This window comes from Pleurodeles waltl, chromosome 10 (genome assembly GCF_031143425.1).
Source record: "Pleurodeles waltl isolate 20211129_DDA chromosome 10, aPleWal1.hap1.20221129, whole genome shotgun sequence".
NCBI classification, from domain to species: domain Eukaryota; kingdom Metazoa; phylum Chordata; class Amphibia; order Caudata; family Salamandridae; genus Pleurodeles; species Pleurodeles waltl.
The window spans coordinates 327326602-327341306 of NC_090449.1; the positions used below are offsets into that span (position 1 = coordinate 327326602).

The 14705-nt window shown below is 48.3% G+C and overlaps 13 non-coding genes across 13 annotated transcripts; all 13 read right to left on the reverse strand.

The window, feature by feature from the left end:
• Positions 1 to 24: 24 nt before the first annotated feature.
• TRNAV-AAC (transfer RNA valine (anticodon AAC)) lies at positions 25 to 97 on the reverse strand. Its single transcript has one exon. It is a non-coding gene; the product is annotated as a tRNA-Val (tRNA).
• A 1521-nt stretch (positions 98 to 1618) lies between these two features.
• TRNAV-UAC (transfer RNA valine (anticodon UAC)) lies at positions 1619 to 1691 on the reverse strand. Its single transcript has one exon. It is a non-coding gene; the product is annotated as a tRNA-Val (tRNA).
• Positions 1692 to 2135: 444 nt separating this feature from the next.
• Positions 2136 to 2207, reverse strand: TRNAP-UGG (transfer RNA proline (anticodon UGG)). The gene has a single exon. It is a non-coding gene; the product is annotated as a tRNA-Pro (tRNA).
• Positions 2208 to 3543: 1336 nt separating this feature from the next.
• On the reverse strand, positions 3544 to 3616 carry TRNAV-AAC (transfer RNA valine (anticodon AAC)). Its single transcript has one exon. It is a non-coding gene; the product is annotated as a tRNA-Val (tRNA).
• A 1521-nt stretch (positions 3617 to 5137) lies between these two features.
• TRNAV-UAC (transfer RNA valine (anticodon UAC)) lies at positions 5138 to 5210 on the reverse strand. Its single transcript has one exon. It is a non-coding gene; the product is annotated as a tRNA-Val (tRNA).
• Positions 5211 to 5654: 444 nt separating this feature from the next.
• TRNAP-UGG (transfer RNA proline (anticodon UGG)) lies at positions 5655 to 5726 on the reverse strand. The gene has a single exon. It is a non-coding gene; the product is annotated as a tRNA-Pro (tRNA).
• Positions 5727 to 7062: 1336 nt separating this feature from the next.
• TRNAV-AAC (transfer RNA valine (anticodon AAC)) lies at positions 7063 to 7135 on the reverse strand. The gene has a single exon. It is a non-coding gene; the product is annotated as a tRNA-Val (tRNA).
• Positions 7136 to 8656: 1521 nt separating this feature from the next.
• TRNAV-UAC (transfer RNA valine (anticodon UAC)) lies at positions 8657 to 8729 on the reverse strand. Its single transcript has one exon. It is a non-coding gene; the product is annotated as a tRNA-Val (tRNA).
• A 444-nt stretch (positions 8730 to 9173) lies between these two features.
• On the reverse strand, positions 9174 to 9245 carry TRNAP-UGG (transfer RNA proline (anticodon UGG)). Its single transcript has one exon. It is a non-coding gene; the product is annotated as a tRNA-Pro (tRNA).
• A 1336-nt stretch (positions 9246 to 10581) lies between these two features.
• Positions 10582 to 10654, reverse strand: TRNAV-AAC (transfer RNA valine (anticodon AAC)). Its single transcript has one exon. It is a non-coding gene; the product is annotated as a tRNA-Val (tRNA).
• Positions 10655 to 12175: 1521 nt separating this feature from the next.
• Positions 12176 to 12248, reverse strand: TRNAV-UAC (transfer RNA valine (anticodon UAC)). Its single transcript has one exon. It is a non-coding gene; the product is annotated as a tRNA-Val (tRNA).
• A 444-nt stretch (positions 12249 to 12692) lies between these two features.
• Positions 12693 to 12764, reverse strand: TRNAP-UGG (transfer RNA proline (anticodon UGG)). Its single transcript has one exon. It is a non-coding gene; the product is annotated as a tRNA-Pro (tRNA).
• Positions 12765 to 14110: 1346 nt separating this feature from the next.
• Positions 14111 to 14183, reverse strand: TRNAV-AAC (transfer RNA valine (anticodon AAC)). Its single transcript has one exon. It is a non-coding gene; the product is annotated as a tRNA-Val (tRNA).
• Between the last annotated feature and the right edge of the window lie 522 nt (positions 14184 to 14705).

Sequence of the window (14705 nt, forward strand, 5' to 3'; positions counted from 1 at the left end):
AACACAAAAGCAGACACTGCCCATTGTTTCTGCCCGGTCTCGAACCGGGGACCTTTCGCGTGTTAGGCGAACGTGATAACCACTACACTACAGAAACAAGCATGAGGGCTTGACTGAAGGAGCAAAATTCCCCTCATATGTTTGCCCGATTGCCTCTATACTTGATCAGCAGTTGCTCGCAAAGCGAGGAGTAAGTGTGAAAATTGCAGCGTTGTCAGCCAGCAAGCGTACACTCAGATGTACTGAAAAGTCACAGCTGCGGGTAGAGACAAATATCTGATGCCTAAATGCCTGAAACCAGAGCCTGTGAAAGCATCACACAGAGCACACTGAAAGCAAGCAGGAAGGAAGCCAAGGCATGGTGATCCTTTTTTTCTCCTGAGGCTAAAAATATTTTGCACAACAATGCTTTGAGTGGAATGAGGAATCTTCAAGCTTTGTGTATTTTGAGTAAAATTTGTGTGTTTTCTGCTAAAAAGGGTGTGTTGGGGATTTGGACCCGGACACCAACGAGCGAGGGCACAGAAGCACCACTGCTCAGACCCTGCTCCTAGGGTTGAGGGCAGAGAGTGGGCGAATACATCGCAAGGCAAGAAAATGCACATGGTTCTCTCTTCTGCAATATGACTAGAGTCATTTCCATGGTCGTCATCGAACATGACATAAAACGCCTCTATCCTTTAGACCTTTTGGCCCATAATTACAAGAGGATGACTGAGTGAGACGCTCTGCCAAATTTGGCAGCCTCGCACTCAGTCATTTTCAAAATGCAGGGAAGCGCCGTATTTAGTAGAATACAGCGCACCCCTGTGCTTCCCTCTGCGCCAGCTCTAAATTAGCTGCCGAGCACCAACGCAGCCATCCTTGCGCCATGGTACAAGGATGGCTGCGTGGAGGGGGAAATTGTTTTTGTTCAGGAAGGCACACCTTCCTGCACAACAGAAATCTTCAGTGGCGATATGTTCGTGCAGCACACATAGAAAGAGCAAAAATGAGGAGAAATGAAAACATTTCTGCTCGTTTCTCCACTATAACGACACCCATTGTATGGCGCTTGGATTTTGGCGCTGCCACAGATTTACAAAAACTCGTAAAACTGGAGCAGCATCAAAATGCTATGGTGTTGCAGTGGCCCACCCAGAGCAACGCCCATTGCACGCCCCTTCCAGGGAAAGGGCTGCGTGTGAAGGGGCCGTATTTACAAGGTGGTGTTAAGCCACAAAACGTGGTTGAACGGCGTCTTGTAAATACGGCACAGTACATAGTGCCACCGGGGCGTCACTAAAGATGATGTGCCGGTGGCGATAGGGCCTTGTAAGTCTGGCCCTTTCTTTGCTCAAGGTGTATGTTCTTGGTGAAGGTAGGAAAGCCATTTTCGCTCTCATACCTTCCTTCCTTGGCTGGCTTGACCACAGTAGGCCCAGGCTTCAATGGAAAGGTCAAAAAGGGAGCAACTGACTGCCGTAAGGTGTATCGTCTTCTCTTGGTGAGTTGAGACCGATGCCCTTGGAGCGTAGTACCTCACGATGGTGAGGGATAGACACAGCCTCTTTAATTTCAATTTACCTGTCAGGTGAGGTGGTAAATGCAAATAATGTGATAAAGCACAGCAACTTGCTGTTTCTGCCTGGCCTCGAACCAGGGACCTTTCGCGTGTAAGGCGAACGTGATAACCACTACACTACAGAAACAGACATGCCTGTTTGTTTGCTTCATGTGGCTATGCATTGGACTGGAACCACTGCACTGGAAACAGACACACCTGCTTTCTTTATGTGGCTATGCTTTGGACTGGAATGCAAGGACTAAGGGACAATATTCATGACGCTCAAAGCTGAGCCTTTCTGACAGGATCTCTTCCTTTGGAAGAAAGGAACTGGGATCACTTTCATTCCAAGAGGTGATTTCAAAACCAGCCCTGCAATTACTTTGGAGAAGCACTGTGCATTTCATGTTCCAACGAGAAGTGCTGCTCCAACACAAAAAAGCAGTTAGAAAGAAATCCCGCACTCCTTCATCATGCCGAACTGCCTCGACACCAGTAGAAAGCATGCAATGCATTCCACCATGGCATCTTACAAGAGTGGAAAGCAGAAAAACTCCTGTTTAAAAACAGATCGAACCTATGAAGGCACGGGCTCGTCCGGGATTTGAACCCGGGACCTCTCACACCCAAAGCGAGAATCATACCCCTAGACCAACGAGCCTGCTGCTGCAAAAGCCTTTCAAACATCTTCTGAAGTGTCTTTGTGAAAAAGCAGGGCCACTTGGAGACTCTCCTTCTAAGCGTGCCATAGCAATTGATGTTTTGTGCCAAGGGTTTTTTTTTTGCCTCTAGCAAGGCAAGAGGTAGTCAAGAAGCCCTATGCTAGCAAGCTGAACTGTGGCGCTGATGAGAAAAGCAGACCCTTTCTGGTAGTTGTACGCCTCCGCAGGACCTGGGCCCTTGCACCGTAGACTTCCAGACCAGAAGCACTGAAGGGCCTGCCATCTCTTGCGCCTGAGCCAGAGGAGCATGCCTCTTGTATTCAAGCACAATTGCTCGCTCAGTGCTCGATCAGGCGAGATTTATATGAGTGCCTCACAGGCCTGAAACACTCACCTGGGAGACGCGGGGTGGCTGAATTCCCAGAATGGCCTTCGATAGGAAAATCACCTCCTTTCCTCCCGACTCATTTCAGAATTGGGTGAAAATCGCAAGACAGTGTTCAGGGGTGCATGGGTACTGCCTACTCCCAGCTGCCTCTCTGTCTTCTTCATGTTAATTTCAAGTCACAAGGAGGGACCATTGCCATTCTGCTCCGCCCACCTAACCAGGAAACCCAGGTTGAGCTTGTCTGCCTGTTGTTGTTGCAGGGGCAGTGCCTTCTCTGCCCAAAAGTGGCAGGAGAGCCTCACTTCAAACGATGGAATCAACTGCTTAAGTAGAAACCAGCATGGTAGTTACAGTGATAAGGTGCAGCTCTAACAGAAGGCGTGACTGAGATGCCCCTTCCAGAAATACATGGAATGCTGATTGAGGGCCCAGCCGGAGGGTTGGTGGATTTCTTTTCATATGCTACAGCAGCTTGCAAAGATAGTGTTGTGGGGAGCTGGCTGTGCAAGCAGAGGAAGATTTAAGGGCAGAAAATAGACCTATCAGAAGTGCGATATGAACCCACAACTACATGAGCAAACCAGGATGCTTAGCTTAACTGAAGATCAAGCTCTCTTGAGGCTGCCGCCTTAGACCACTCGGCCATCCTGACAGCTGAGTCTGTGTTTAGGTCTGACTCCTCAGTCTGCACTTGTCGATGCTGCCGCTTGCAATGTTCCTATCAAGGTGACAGGTTTAAAGGCCCCACAATATAACATGGCCAAGAAAAAAAAAAGTAAAAAACAGAATAAGAAACCAGGCACATGCACGACTACGCAAAGATGCAGATAACTTTTTACCGGCCTGCAATAGTAATACAAGTTTTACACAGGTCACAAGTTTTTAAAGGCCATCCCTGAGTGAGACTAAGCTTTTAGGGAGCAAACACAAAAGCAGACACTGCCCATTGTTTCTGCCCGGTCTCGAACCGGGGACCTTTCGCGTGTTAGGCGAACGTGATAACCACTACACTACAGAAACAAGCATGAGGGCTTGACTGAAGGAGCAAAATTCCCCTCATATGTTTGCCCGATTGCCTCTATACTTGATCAGCAGTTGCTCGCAAAGCGAGGAGTAAGTGTGAAAATTGCAGCGTTGTCAGCCAGCAAGCGTACACTCAGATGTACTGAAAAGTCACAGCTGCGGGTAGAGACAAATATCTGATGCCTAAATGCCTGAAACCAGAGCCTGTGAAAGCATCACACAGAGCACACTGAAAGCAAGCAGGAAGGAAGCCAAGGCATGGTGATCCTTTTTTTCTCCTGAGGCTAAAAATATTTTGCACAACAATGCTTTGAGTGGAATGAGGAATCTTCAAGCTTTGTGTATTTTGAGTAAAATTTGTGTGTTTTCTGCTAAAAAGGGTGTGTTGGGGATTTGGACCCGGACACCAACGAGCGAGGGCACAGAAGCACCACTGCTCAGACCCTGCTCCTAGGGTTGAGGGCAGAGAGTGGGCGAATACATCGCAAGGCAAGAAAATGCACATGGTTCTCTCTTCTGCAATATGACTAGAGTCATTTCCATGGTCGTCATCGAACATGACATAAAACGCCTCTATCCTTTAGACCTTTTGGCCCATAATTACAAGAGGATGACTGAGTGAGACGCTCTGCCAAATTTGGCAGCCTCGCACTCAGTCATTTTCAAAATGCAGGGAAGCGCCGTATTTAGTAGAATACAGCGCACCCCTGTGCTTCCCTCTGCGCCAGCTCTAAATTAGCTGCCGAGCACCAACGCAGCCATCCTTGCGCCATGGTACAAGGATGGCTGCGTGGAGGGGGAAATTGTTTTTGTTCAGGAAGGCACACCTTCCTGCACAACAGAAATCTTCAGTGGCGATATGTTCGTGCAGCACACATAGAAAGAGCAAAAATGAGGAGAAATGAAAACATTTCTGCTCGTTTCTCCACTATAACGACACCCATTGTATGGCGCTTGGATTTTGGCGCTGCCACAGATTTACAAAAACTCGTAAAACTGGAGCAGCATCAAAATGCTATGGTGTTGCAGTGGCCCACCCAGAGCAACGCCCATTGCACGCCCCTTCCAGGGAAAGGGCTGCGTGTGAAGGGGCCGTATTTACAAGGTGGTGTTAAGCCACAAAACGTGGTTGAACGGCGTCTTGTAAATACGGCACAGTACATAGTGCCACCGGGGCGTCACTAAAGATGATGTGCCGGTGGCGATAGGGCCTTGTAAGTCTGGCCCTTTCTTTGCTCAAGGTGTATGTTCTTGGTGAAGGTAGGAAAGCCATTTTCGCTCTCATACCTTCCTTCCTTGGCTGGCTTGACCACAGTAGGCCCAGGCTTCAATGGAAAGGTCAAAAAGGGAGCAACTGACTGCCGTAAGGTGTATCGTCTTCTCTTGGTGAGTTGAGACCGATGCCCTTGGAGCGTAGTACCTCACGATGGTGAGGGATAGACACAGCCTCTTTAATTTCAATTTACCTGTCAGGTGAGGTGGTAAATGCAAATAATGTGATAAAGCACAGCAACTTGCTGTTTCTGCCTGGCCTCGAACCAGGGACCTTTCGCGTGTAAGGCGAACGTGATAACCACTACACTACAGAAACAGACATGCCTGTTTGTTTGCTTCATGTGGCTATGCATTGGACTGGAACCACTGCACTGGAAACAGACACACCTGCTTTCTTTATGTGGCTATGCTTTGGACTGGAATGCAAGGACTAAGGGACAATATTCATGACGCTCAAAGCTGAGCCTTTCTGACAGGATCTCTTCCTTTGGAAGAAAGGAACTGGGATCACTTTCATTCCAAGAGGTGATTTCAAAACCAGCCCTGCAATTACTTTGGAGAAGCACTGTGCATTTCATGTTCCAACGAGAAGTGCTGCTCCAACACAAAAAAGCAGTTAGAAAGAAATCCCGCACTCCTTCATCATGCCGAACTGCCTCGACACCAGTAGAAAGCATGCAATGCATTCCACCATGGCATCTTACAAGAGTGGAAAGCAGAAAAACTCCTGTTTAAAAACAGATCGAACCTATGAAGGCACGGGCTCGTCCGGGATTTGAACCCGGGACCTCTCACACCCAAAGCGAGAATCATACCCCTAGACCAACGAGCCTGCTGCTGCAAAAGCCTTTCAAACATCTTCTGAAGTGTCTTTGTGAAAAAGCAGGGCCACTTGGAGACTCTCCTTCTAAGCGTGCCATAGCAATTGATGTTTTGTGCCAAGGGTTTTTTTTTTGCCTCTAGCAAGGCAAGAGGTAGTCAAGAAGCCCTATGCTAGCAAGCTGAACTGTGGCGCTGATGAGAAAAGCAGACCCTTTCTGGTAGTTGTACGCCTCCGCAGGACCTGGGCCCTTGCACCGTAGACTTCCAGACCAGAAGCACTGAAGGGCCTGCCATCTCTTGCGCCTGAGCCAGAGGAGCATGCCTCTTGTATTCAAGCACAATTACTCGCTCAGTGCTCGATCAGGCGAGATTTATATGAGTGCCTCACAGGCCTGAAACACTCACCTGGGAGACGCGGGGTGGCTGAATTCCCAGAATGGCCTTCGATAGGAAAATCACCTCCTTTCCTCCCGACTCATTTCAGAATTGGGTGAAAATCGCAAGACAGTGTTCAGGGGTGCATGGGTACTGCCTACTCCCAGCTGCCTCTCTGTCTTCTTCATGTTAATTTCAAGTCACAAGGAGGGACCATTGCCATTCTGCTCCGCCCACCTAACCAGGAAACCCAGGTTGAGCTTGTCTGCCTGTTGTTGTTGCAGGGGCAGTGCCTTCTCTGCCCAAAAGTGGCAGGAGAGCCTCACTTCAAACGATGGAATCAACTGCTTAAGTAGAAACCAGCATGGTAGTTACAGTGATAAGGTGCAGCTCTAACAGAAGGCGTGACTGAGATGCCCCTTCCAGAAATACATGGAATGCTGATTGAGGGCCCAGCCGGAGGGTTGGTGGATTTCTTTTCATATGCTACAGCAGCTTGCAAAGATAGTGTTGTGGGGAGCTGGCTGTGCAAGCAGAGGAAGATTTAAGGGCAGAAAATAGACCTATCAGAAGTGCGATATGAACCCACAACTACATGAGCAAACCAGGATGCTTAGCTTAACTGAAGATCAAGCTCTCTTGAGGCTGCCGCCTTAGACCACTCGGCCATCCTGACAGCTGAGTCTGTGTTTAGGTCTGACTCCTCAGTCTGCACTTGTCGATGCTGCCGCTTGCAATGTTCCTATCAAGGTGACAGGTTTAAAGGCCCCACAATATAACATGGCCAAGAAAAAAAAAAGTAAAAAACAGAATAAGAAACCAGGCACATGCACGACTACGCAAAGATGCAGATAACTTTTTACCGGCCTGCAATAGTAATACAAGTTTTACACAGGTCACAAGTTTTTAAAGGCCATCCCTGAGTGAGACTAAGCTTTTAGGGAGCAAACACAAAAGCAGACACTGCCCATTGTTTCTGCCCGGTCTCGAACCGGGGACCTTTCGCGTGTTAGGCAAACGTGATAACCACTACACTACAGAAACAAGCATGAAGGCTTGACTGAAGGAGCAAAATTCCCCTCATATGTTTGCCCGATTGCCTCTATACTTGATCAGCAGTTGCTCGCAAAGCGAGGAGTAAGTGTGAAAATTGCAGCGTTGTCAGCCAGCAAGCGTACACTCAGATGTACTGAAAAGTCACAGCTGCGGGTAGAGACAAATATCTGATGCCTAAATGCCTGAAACCAGAGCCTGTGAAAGCATCACACAGAGCACACTGAAAGCAAGCAGGAAGGAAGCCAAGGCATGGTGATCCTTTTTTTCTCCTGAGGCTAAAAATATTTTGCACAACAATGCTTTGAGTGGAATGAGGAATCTTCAAGCTTTGTGTATTTTGAGTAAAATTTGTGTGTTTTCTGCTAAAAAGGGTGTGTTGGGGATTTGGACCCGGACACCAACGAGCGAGGGCACAGAAGCACCACTGCTCAGACCCTGCTCCTAGGGTTGAGGGCAGAGAGTGGGCGAATACATCGCAAGGCAAGAAAATGCACATGGTTCTCTCTTCTGCAATATGACTAGAGTCATTTCCATGGTCGTCATCGAACATGACATAAAACGCCTCTATCCTTTAGACCTTTTGGCCCATAATTACAAGAGGATGACTGAGTGAGACGCTCTGCCAAATTTGGCAGCCTCGCACTCAGTCATTTTCAAAATGCAGGGAAGCGCCGTATTTAGTAGAATACAGCGCACCCCTGTGCTTCCCTCTGCGCCAGCTCTAAATTAGCTGCCGAGCACCAACGCAGCCATCCTTGCGCCATGGTACAAGGATGGCTGCGTGGAGGGGGAAATTGTTTTTGTTCAGGAAGGCACACCTTCCTGCACAACAGAAATCTTCAGTGGCGATATGTTCGTGCAGCACACATAGAAAGAGCAAAAATGAGGAGAAATGAAAACATTTCTGCTCGTTTCTCCACTATAACGACACCCATTGTATGGCGCTTGGATTTTGGCGCTGCCACAGATTTACAAAAACTCGTAAAACTGGAGCAGCATCAAAATGCTATGGTGTTGCAGTGGCCCACCCAGAGCAACGCCCATTGCACGCCCCTTCCAGGGAAAGGGCTGCGTGTGAAGGGGCCGTATTTACAAGGTGGTGTTAAGCCACAAAACGTGGTTGAACGGCGTCTTGTAAATACGGCACAGTACATAGTGCCACCGGGGCGTCACTAAAGATGATGTGCCGGTGGCGATAGGGCCTTGTAAGTCTGGCCCTTTCTTTGCTCAAGGTGTATGTTCTTGGTGAAGGTAGGAAAGCCATTTTCGCTCTCATACCTTCCTTCCTTGGCTGGCTTGACCACAGTAGGCCCAGGCTTCAATGGAAAGGTCAAAAAGGGAGCAACTGACTGCCGTAAGGTGTATCGTCTTCTCTTGGTGAGTTGAGACCGATGCCCTTGGAGCGTAGTACCTCACGATGGTGAGGGATAGACACAGCCTCTTTAATTTCAATTTACCTGTCAGGTGAGGTGGTAAATGCAAATAATGTGATAAAGCACAGCAACTTGCTGTTTCTGCCTGGCCTCGAACCAGGGACCTTTCGCGTGTAAGGCGAACGTGATAACCACTACACTACAGAAACAGACATGCCTGCTTATTTGCTTCATGTGGCTATGCATTGGACTGGAACCACTGCACTGGAAACAGACACACCTGCTTTCTTTATGTGGCTATGCTTTGGACTGGAATGCAAGGACTAAGGGACAATATTCATGACGCTCAAAGCTGAGCCTTTCTGACAGGATCTCTTCCTTTGGAAGAAAGGAACTGGGATCACTTTCATTCCAAGAGGTGATTTCAAAACCAGCCCTGCAATTACTTTGGAGAAGCACTGTGCATTTCATGTTCCAACGAGAAGTGCTGCTCCAACACAAAAAAGCAGTTAGAAAGAAATCCCGCACTCCTTCATCATGCCGAACTGCCTCGACACCAGTAGAAAGCATGCAATGCATTCCACCATGGCATCTTACAAGAGTGGAAAGCAGAAATACTCCTGTTTAAAAACAGATCGAACCTATGAAGGCACGGGCTCGTCCGGGATTTGAACCCGGGACCTCTCACACCCAAAGCGAGAATCATACCCCTAGACCAACGAGCCTGCTGCTGCAAAAGCCTTTCAAACATCTTCTGAAGTGTCTTTGTGAAAAAGCAGGGCCACTTGGAGACACTCCTTCTAAGCGTGCCATAGCAATTGATGTTTTGGGCCAAGGGTTTTTTTTTTGCCTCTAGCAAGGCAAGAGGTAGTCAAGAAGCCCTATGCTAGCAAGCTGAACTGTGGCGCTGATGAGAAAAGCAGACCCTTTCTGGTAGTTGTACGCCTCCGCAGGACCTGGGCCCTTGCACCGTAGACTTCCAGACCAGAAGCACTGAAGGGCCTGCCATCTCTTGCGCCTGAGCCAGAGGAGCATGCCTCTTGTATTCAAGCACAATTGCTCGCTCAGTGCTCGATCAGGCGAGATTTATATGAGTGCCTCACAGGCCTGAAACACTCACCTGGGAGACGCGGGGTGGCTGAATTCCCAGAATGGCCTTCGATAGGAAAATCACCTCCTTTCCTCCCGACTCATTTCAGAATTGGGTGAAAATCGCAAGACAGTGTTCAGGGGTGCATGGGTACTGCCTACTCCCAGCTGCCTCTCTGTCTTCTTCATGTTAATTTCAAGTCACAAGGAGGGACCATTGCCATTCTGCTCCGCCCACCTAACCAGGAAACCCAGGTTGAGCTTGTCTGCCTGTTGTTGTTGCAGGGGCAGTGCCTTCTCTGCCCAAAAGTGGCAGGAGAGCCTCACTTCAAACGATGGAATCAACTGCTTAAGTAGAAACCAGCATGGTAGTTACAGTGATAAGGTGCAGCTCTAACAGAAGGCGTGACTGAGATGCCCCTTCCAGAAATACATGGAATGCTGATTGAGGGCCCAGCCGGAGGGTTGGTGGATTTCTTTTCATATGCTACAGCAGCTTGCAAAGATAGTGTTGTGGGGAGCTGGCTGTGCAAGCAGAGGAAGATTTAAGGGCAGAAAATAGACCTATCAGAAGTGCGATATGAACCCACAACTACATGAGCAAACCAGGATGCTTAGCTTAACTGAAGATCAAGCTCTCTTGAGGCTGCCGCCTTAGACCACTCGGCCATCCTGACAGCTGAGTCTGTGTTTAGGTCTGACTCCTCAGTCTGCACTTGTCGATGCTGCCGCTTGCAATGTTCCTATCAAGGTGACAGGTTTAAAGACCCCACAATATAACATGGCCAAGAAAAAAAAAAGTAAAAAACAGAATAAGAAACCAGGCACATGCACGACTACGCAAAGATGCAGATAACTTTTTACCGGCCTGCAATAGTAATACAAGTTTTACACAGGTCACAAGTTTTTAAAGGCCATCCCTGAGTGAGACTAAGCTTTTAGGGAGCAAACACAAAAGCAGACACTGCCCATTGTTTCTGCCCGGTCTCGAACCGGGGACCTTTCGCGTGTTAGGCGAACGTGATAACCACTACACTACAGAAACAAGCATGAGGGCTTGACTGAAGGAGCAAAATTCCCCTCATATGTTTGCCCGATTGCCTCTATACTTGATCAGCAGTTGCTCGCAAAGCGAGGAGTAAGTGTGAAAATTGCAGCGTTGTCAGCCAGCAAGCGTACACTCAGATGTACTGAAAAGTCACAGCTGCGGGTAGAGACAAATATCTGATGCCTAAATGCCTGAAACCAGAGCCTGTGAAAGCATCACACAGAGCACACTGAAAGCAAGCAGGAAGGAAGCCAAGGCATGGTGATCCTTTTTTTCTCCTGAGGCTAAAAATATTTTGCACAACAATGCTTTGAGTGGAATGAGGAATCTTCAAGCTTTGTGTATTTTGAGTAAAATTTGTGTGTTTTCTGCTAAAAAGGGTGTGTTGGGGATTTGGACCCGGACACCAACGAGCGAGGGCACAGAAGCACCACTGCTCAGACCCAGCTCCTAGGGTTGAGGGCAGAGAGTGGGCGAATACATCGCAAGGCAAGAAAATGCACATGGTTCTCTCTTCTGCAATATGACTAGAGTCATTTCCATGGTCGTCATCGAACATGACATAAAACGCCTCTATCCTTTAGACCTTTTGGCCCATAATTACAAGAGGATGACTGAGTGAGACGCTCTGCCAAATTTGGCAGCCTCGCACTCAGTCATTTTCAAAATGCAGGGAAGCGCCGTATTTAGTAGAATACAGCGCACCCCTGTGCTTCCCTCTGCGCCAGCTCTAAATTAGCTGCCGAGCACCAACGCAGCCATCCTTGCGCCATGGTACAAGGATGGCTGCGTGGAGTGGGAAATTGTTTTTGTTCAGGAAGGCACACCTTCCTGCACAACAGAAATCTTCAGTGGCGATATGTTCGTGCAGCACACATAGAAAGAGCAAAAATGAGGAGAAATGAAAACATTTCTGCTCGTTTCTCCACTATAACGACACCCATTGTATGGCGCTTGGATTTTGGCGCTGCCACAGATTTACAAAAACTCGTAAAACTGGAGCAGCATCAAAATGCTATGGTGTTGCAGTGGCCCACCCAGAGCAACGCCCATTGCACGCCCCTTCCAGGGAAAGGGCTGCGTGTGAAGGGGCCGTATTTACAAGGTGGTGTTAAGCCACAAAACGTGGTTGAACGGCGTCTTGTAAATACGGCACAGTACATAGTGCCACCGGGGCGTCACTAAAGATGATGTGCCGGTGGCGATAGGGCCTTGTAAGTCTGGCCCTTTCTTTGCTCAAGGTGTATGTTCTTGGTGAAGGTAGGAAAGCCATTTTCGCTCTCATACCTTCCTTCCTTGGCTGGCTTGACCACAGTAGGCCCAGGCTTCAATGGAAAGGTCAAAAAGGGAGCAACTGACTGCCGTAAGGTGTATCGTCTTCTCTTGGTGAGTTGAGACCGATGCCCTTGGAGCGTAGTACCTCACGATGGTGAGGGATAGACACAGCCTCTTTAATTTCAATTTACCTGTCAGGTGAGGTGGTAAATGCAAATAATGTGATAAAGCACAGCAACTTGCTGTTTCTGCCTGGCCTCGAACCAGGGACCTTTCGCGTGTAAGGCGAACGTGATAACCACTACACTACAGAAACAGACATGCCTGCTTATTTGCTTCATGTGGCTATGCATTGGACTGGAACCACTGCACTGGAAACAGACACACCTGCTTTCTTTATGTGGCTATGCTTTGGACTGGAATGCAAGGACTAAGGGACAATATTCATGACGCTCAAAGCTGAGCCTTTCTGACAGGATCTCTTCCTTTGGAAGAAAGGAACTGGGATCACTTTCATTCCAAGAGGTGATTTCAAAACCAGCCCTGCAATTACTTTGGAGAAGCACTGTGCATTTCATGTTCCAACGAGAAGTGCTGCTCCAACACAAAAAAGCAGTTAGAAAGAAATCCCGCACTCCTTCATCATGCCGAACTGCCTCGACACCAGTAGAAAGCATGCAATGCATTCCACCATGGCATCTTACAAGAGTGGAAAGCAGAAATACTCCTGTTTAAAAACAGATCGAACCTATGAAGGCACGGGCTCGTCCGGGATTTGAACCCGGGACCTCTCACACCCAAAGCGAGAATCATACCCCTAGACCAACGAGCCTGCTGCTGCAAAAGCCTTTCAAACATCTTCTGAAGTGTCTTTGTGAAAAAGCAGGGCCACTTGGAGACACTCCTTCTAAGCGTGCCATAGCAATTGATGTTTTGTGCCAAGGGTTTTTTTTTTGCCTCTAGCAAGGCAAGAGGTAGTCAAGAAGCCCTATGCTAGCAAGCTGAACTTTGGCGCTGATGAGAAAAGCAGACCCTTTCTGGTAGTTGTACGCCTCCGCAGGACCTGGGCCCTTGCACCGTAGACTTCCAGACCAGAAGCACTGAAGGGCCTGCCATCTCTTGCGCCTGAGCCAGAGGAGCATGCCTCTTGTATTCAAGCACAATTGCTCGCTCAGTGCTCGATTAGGCTCGATCAGGCGAGATTTATATGAGTGCCTCACAGGCCTGAAACACTCACCTGGGAGACGCGGGGTGGCTGAATTCCCAGAATGGCCTTCGATAGGAAAATCACCTCCTTTCCTCCCGACTCATTTCAGAATTGGGTGAAAATCGCAAGACAGTGTTCAGGGGTGCATGGGTACTGCCTACTCCCAGCTGCCTCTCTGTCTTCTTCATGTTAATTTCAAGTCACAAGGAGGGACCATTGCCATTCTGCTCCGCCCACCTAACCAGGAAACCCAGGTTGAGCTTGTCTGCCTGTTGTTGTTGCAGGGGCAGTGCCTTCTCTGCCCAAAAGTGGCAGGAGAGCCTCACTTCAAACGATGGAATCAACTGCTTAAGTAGAAACCAGCATGGTAGTTACAGTGATAAGGTGCAGCTCTAACAGAAGGCGTGACTGAGATGCCCCTTCCAGAAATACATGGAATGCTGATTGAGGGCCCAGCCGGAGGGTTGGTGGATTTCTTTTCATATGCTACAGCAGCTTGCAAAGATAGTGTTGTGGGGAGCTGGCTGTGCAAGCAGAGGAAGATTTAAGGGCAGAAAATAGACCTATCAGAAGTGCGATATGAACCCACAACTACATGAGCAAACCAGGATGCTTAGCTTAACTGAAGATCAAGCTCTCTTGAGGCTGCCGCCTTAGACCACTCGGCCATCCTGACAGCTGAGTCTGTGTTTAGGTCTGACTCCTCAGTCTGCACTTGTCGATGCTGCCGCTTGCAATGTTCCTATCAAGGTGACAGGTTTAAAGGCCCCACAATATAACATGGCCAAGAAAAAAAAAAGTAAAAAACAGAATAAGAAACCAGGCACATGCACGACTACGCAAAGATGCAGATAACTTTTTACCGGCCTGCAATAGTAATACAAGTTTTACACAGGTCACAAGTTTTTAAAGGCCATCCCTGAGTGAGACTAAGCTTTTAGGGAGCAAACACAAAAGCAGACACTTCCCATTGTTTCTGCCCGGTCTCGAACCGGGGACCTTTCGCGTGTTAGGCGAACGTGATAACCACTACACTACAGAAACAAGCATGAGGGCTTGACTGAAGGAGCAAAATTCCCCTCATATGTTTGCCCGATTGCCTCTATACTTGATCAGCAGTTGCTCGCAAAGCGAGGAGTAAGTGTGAAAATTGCAGCGTTGTCAGCCAGCAAGCGTACACTCAGATGTACTGAAAAGTCACAGCTGCGGGTAGAGACAAATATCTGATGCCTAAATGCCTGAAACCAGAGCCTGTGAAAGCATCACACAGAGCACACTGAAAGCAAGCAGGAAGGAAGCCAAGGCATGGTGATCCTTTTTTTCTCCTGAGGCTAAAAATATTTTGCACAACAATGCTTTGAGTGGAATGAGGAATCTTCAAGCTTTGTGTATTTTGAGTAAAATTTGTGTGTTTTCTGCTAAAAAGGGTGTGTTGGGGATTTGGACCCGGACACCAACGAGCGAGGGCACAGAAGCACCACTGCTCAGACCCTGCTCCTAGGGTTGAGGGCAGAGAGTGGGCGAATACATCGCAAGGCAAGAAAATGCACATGGTTCTCTCTTCTG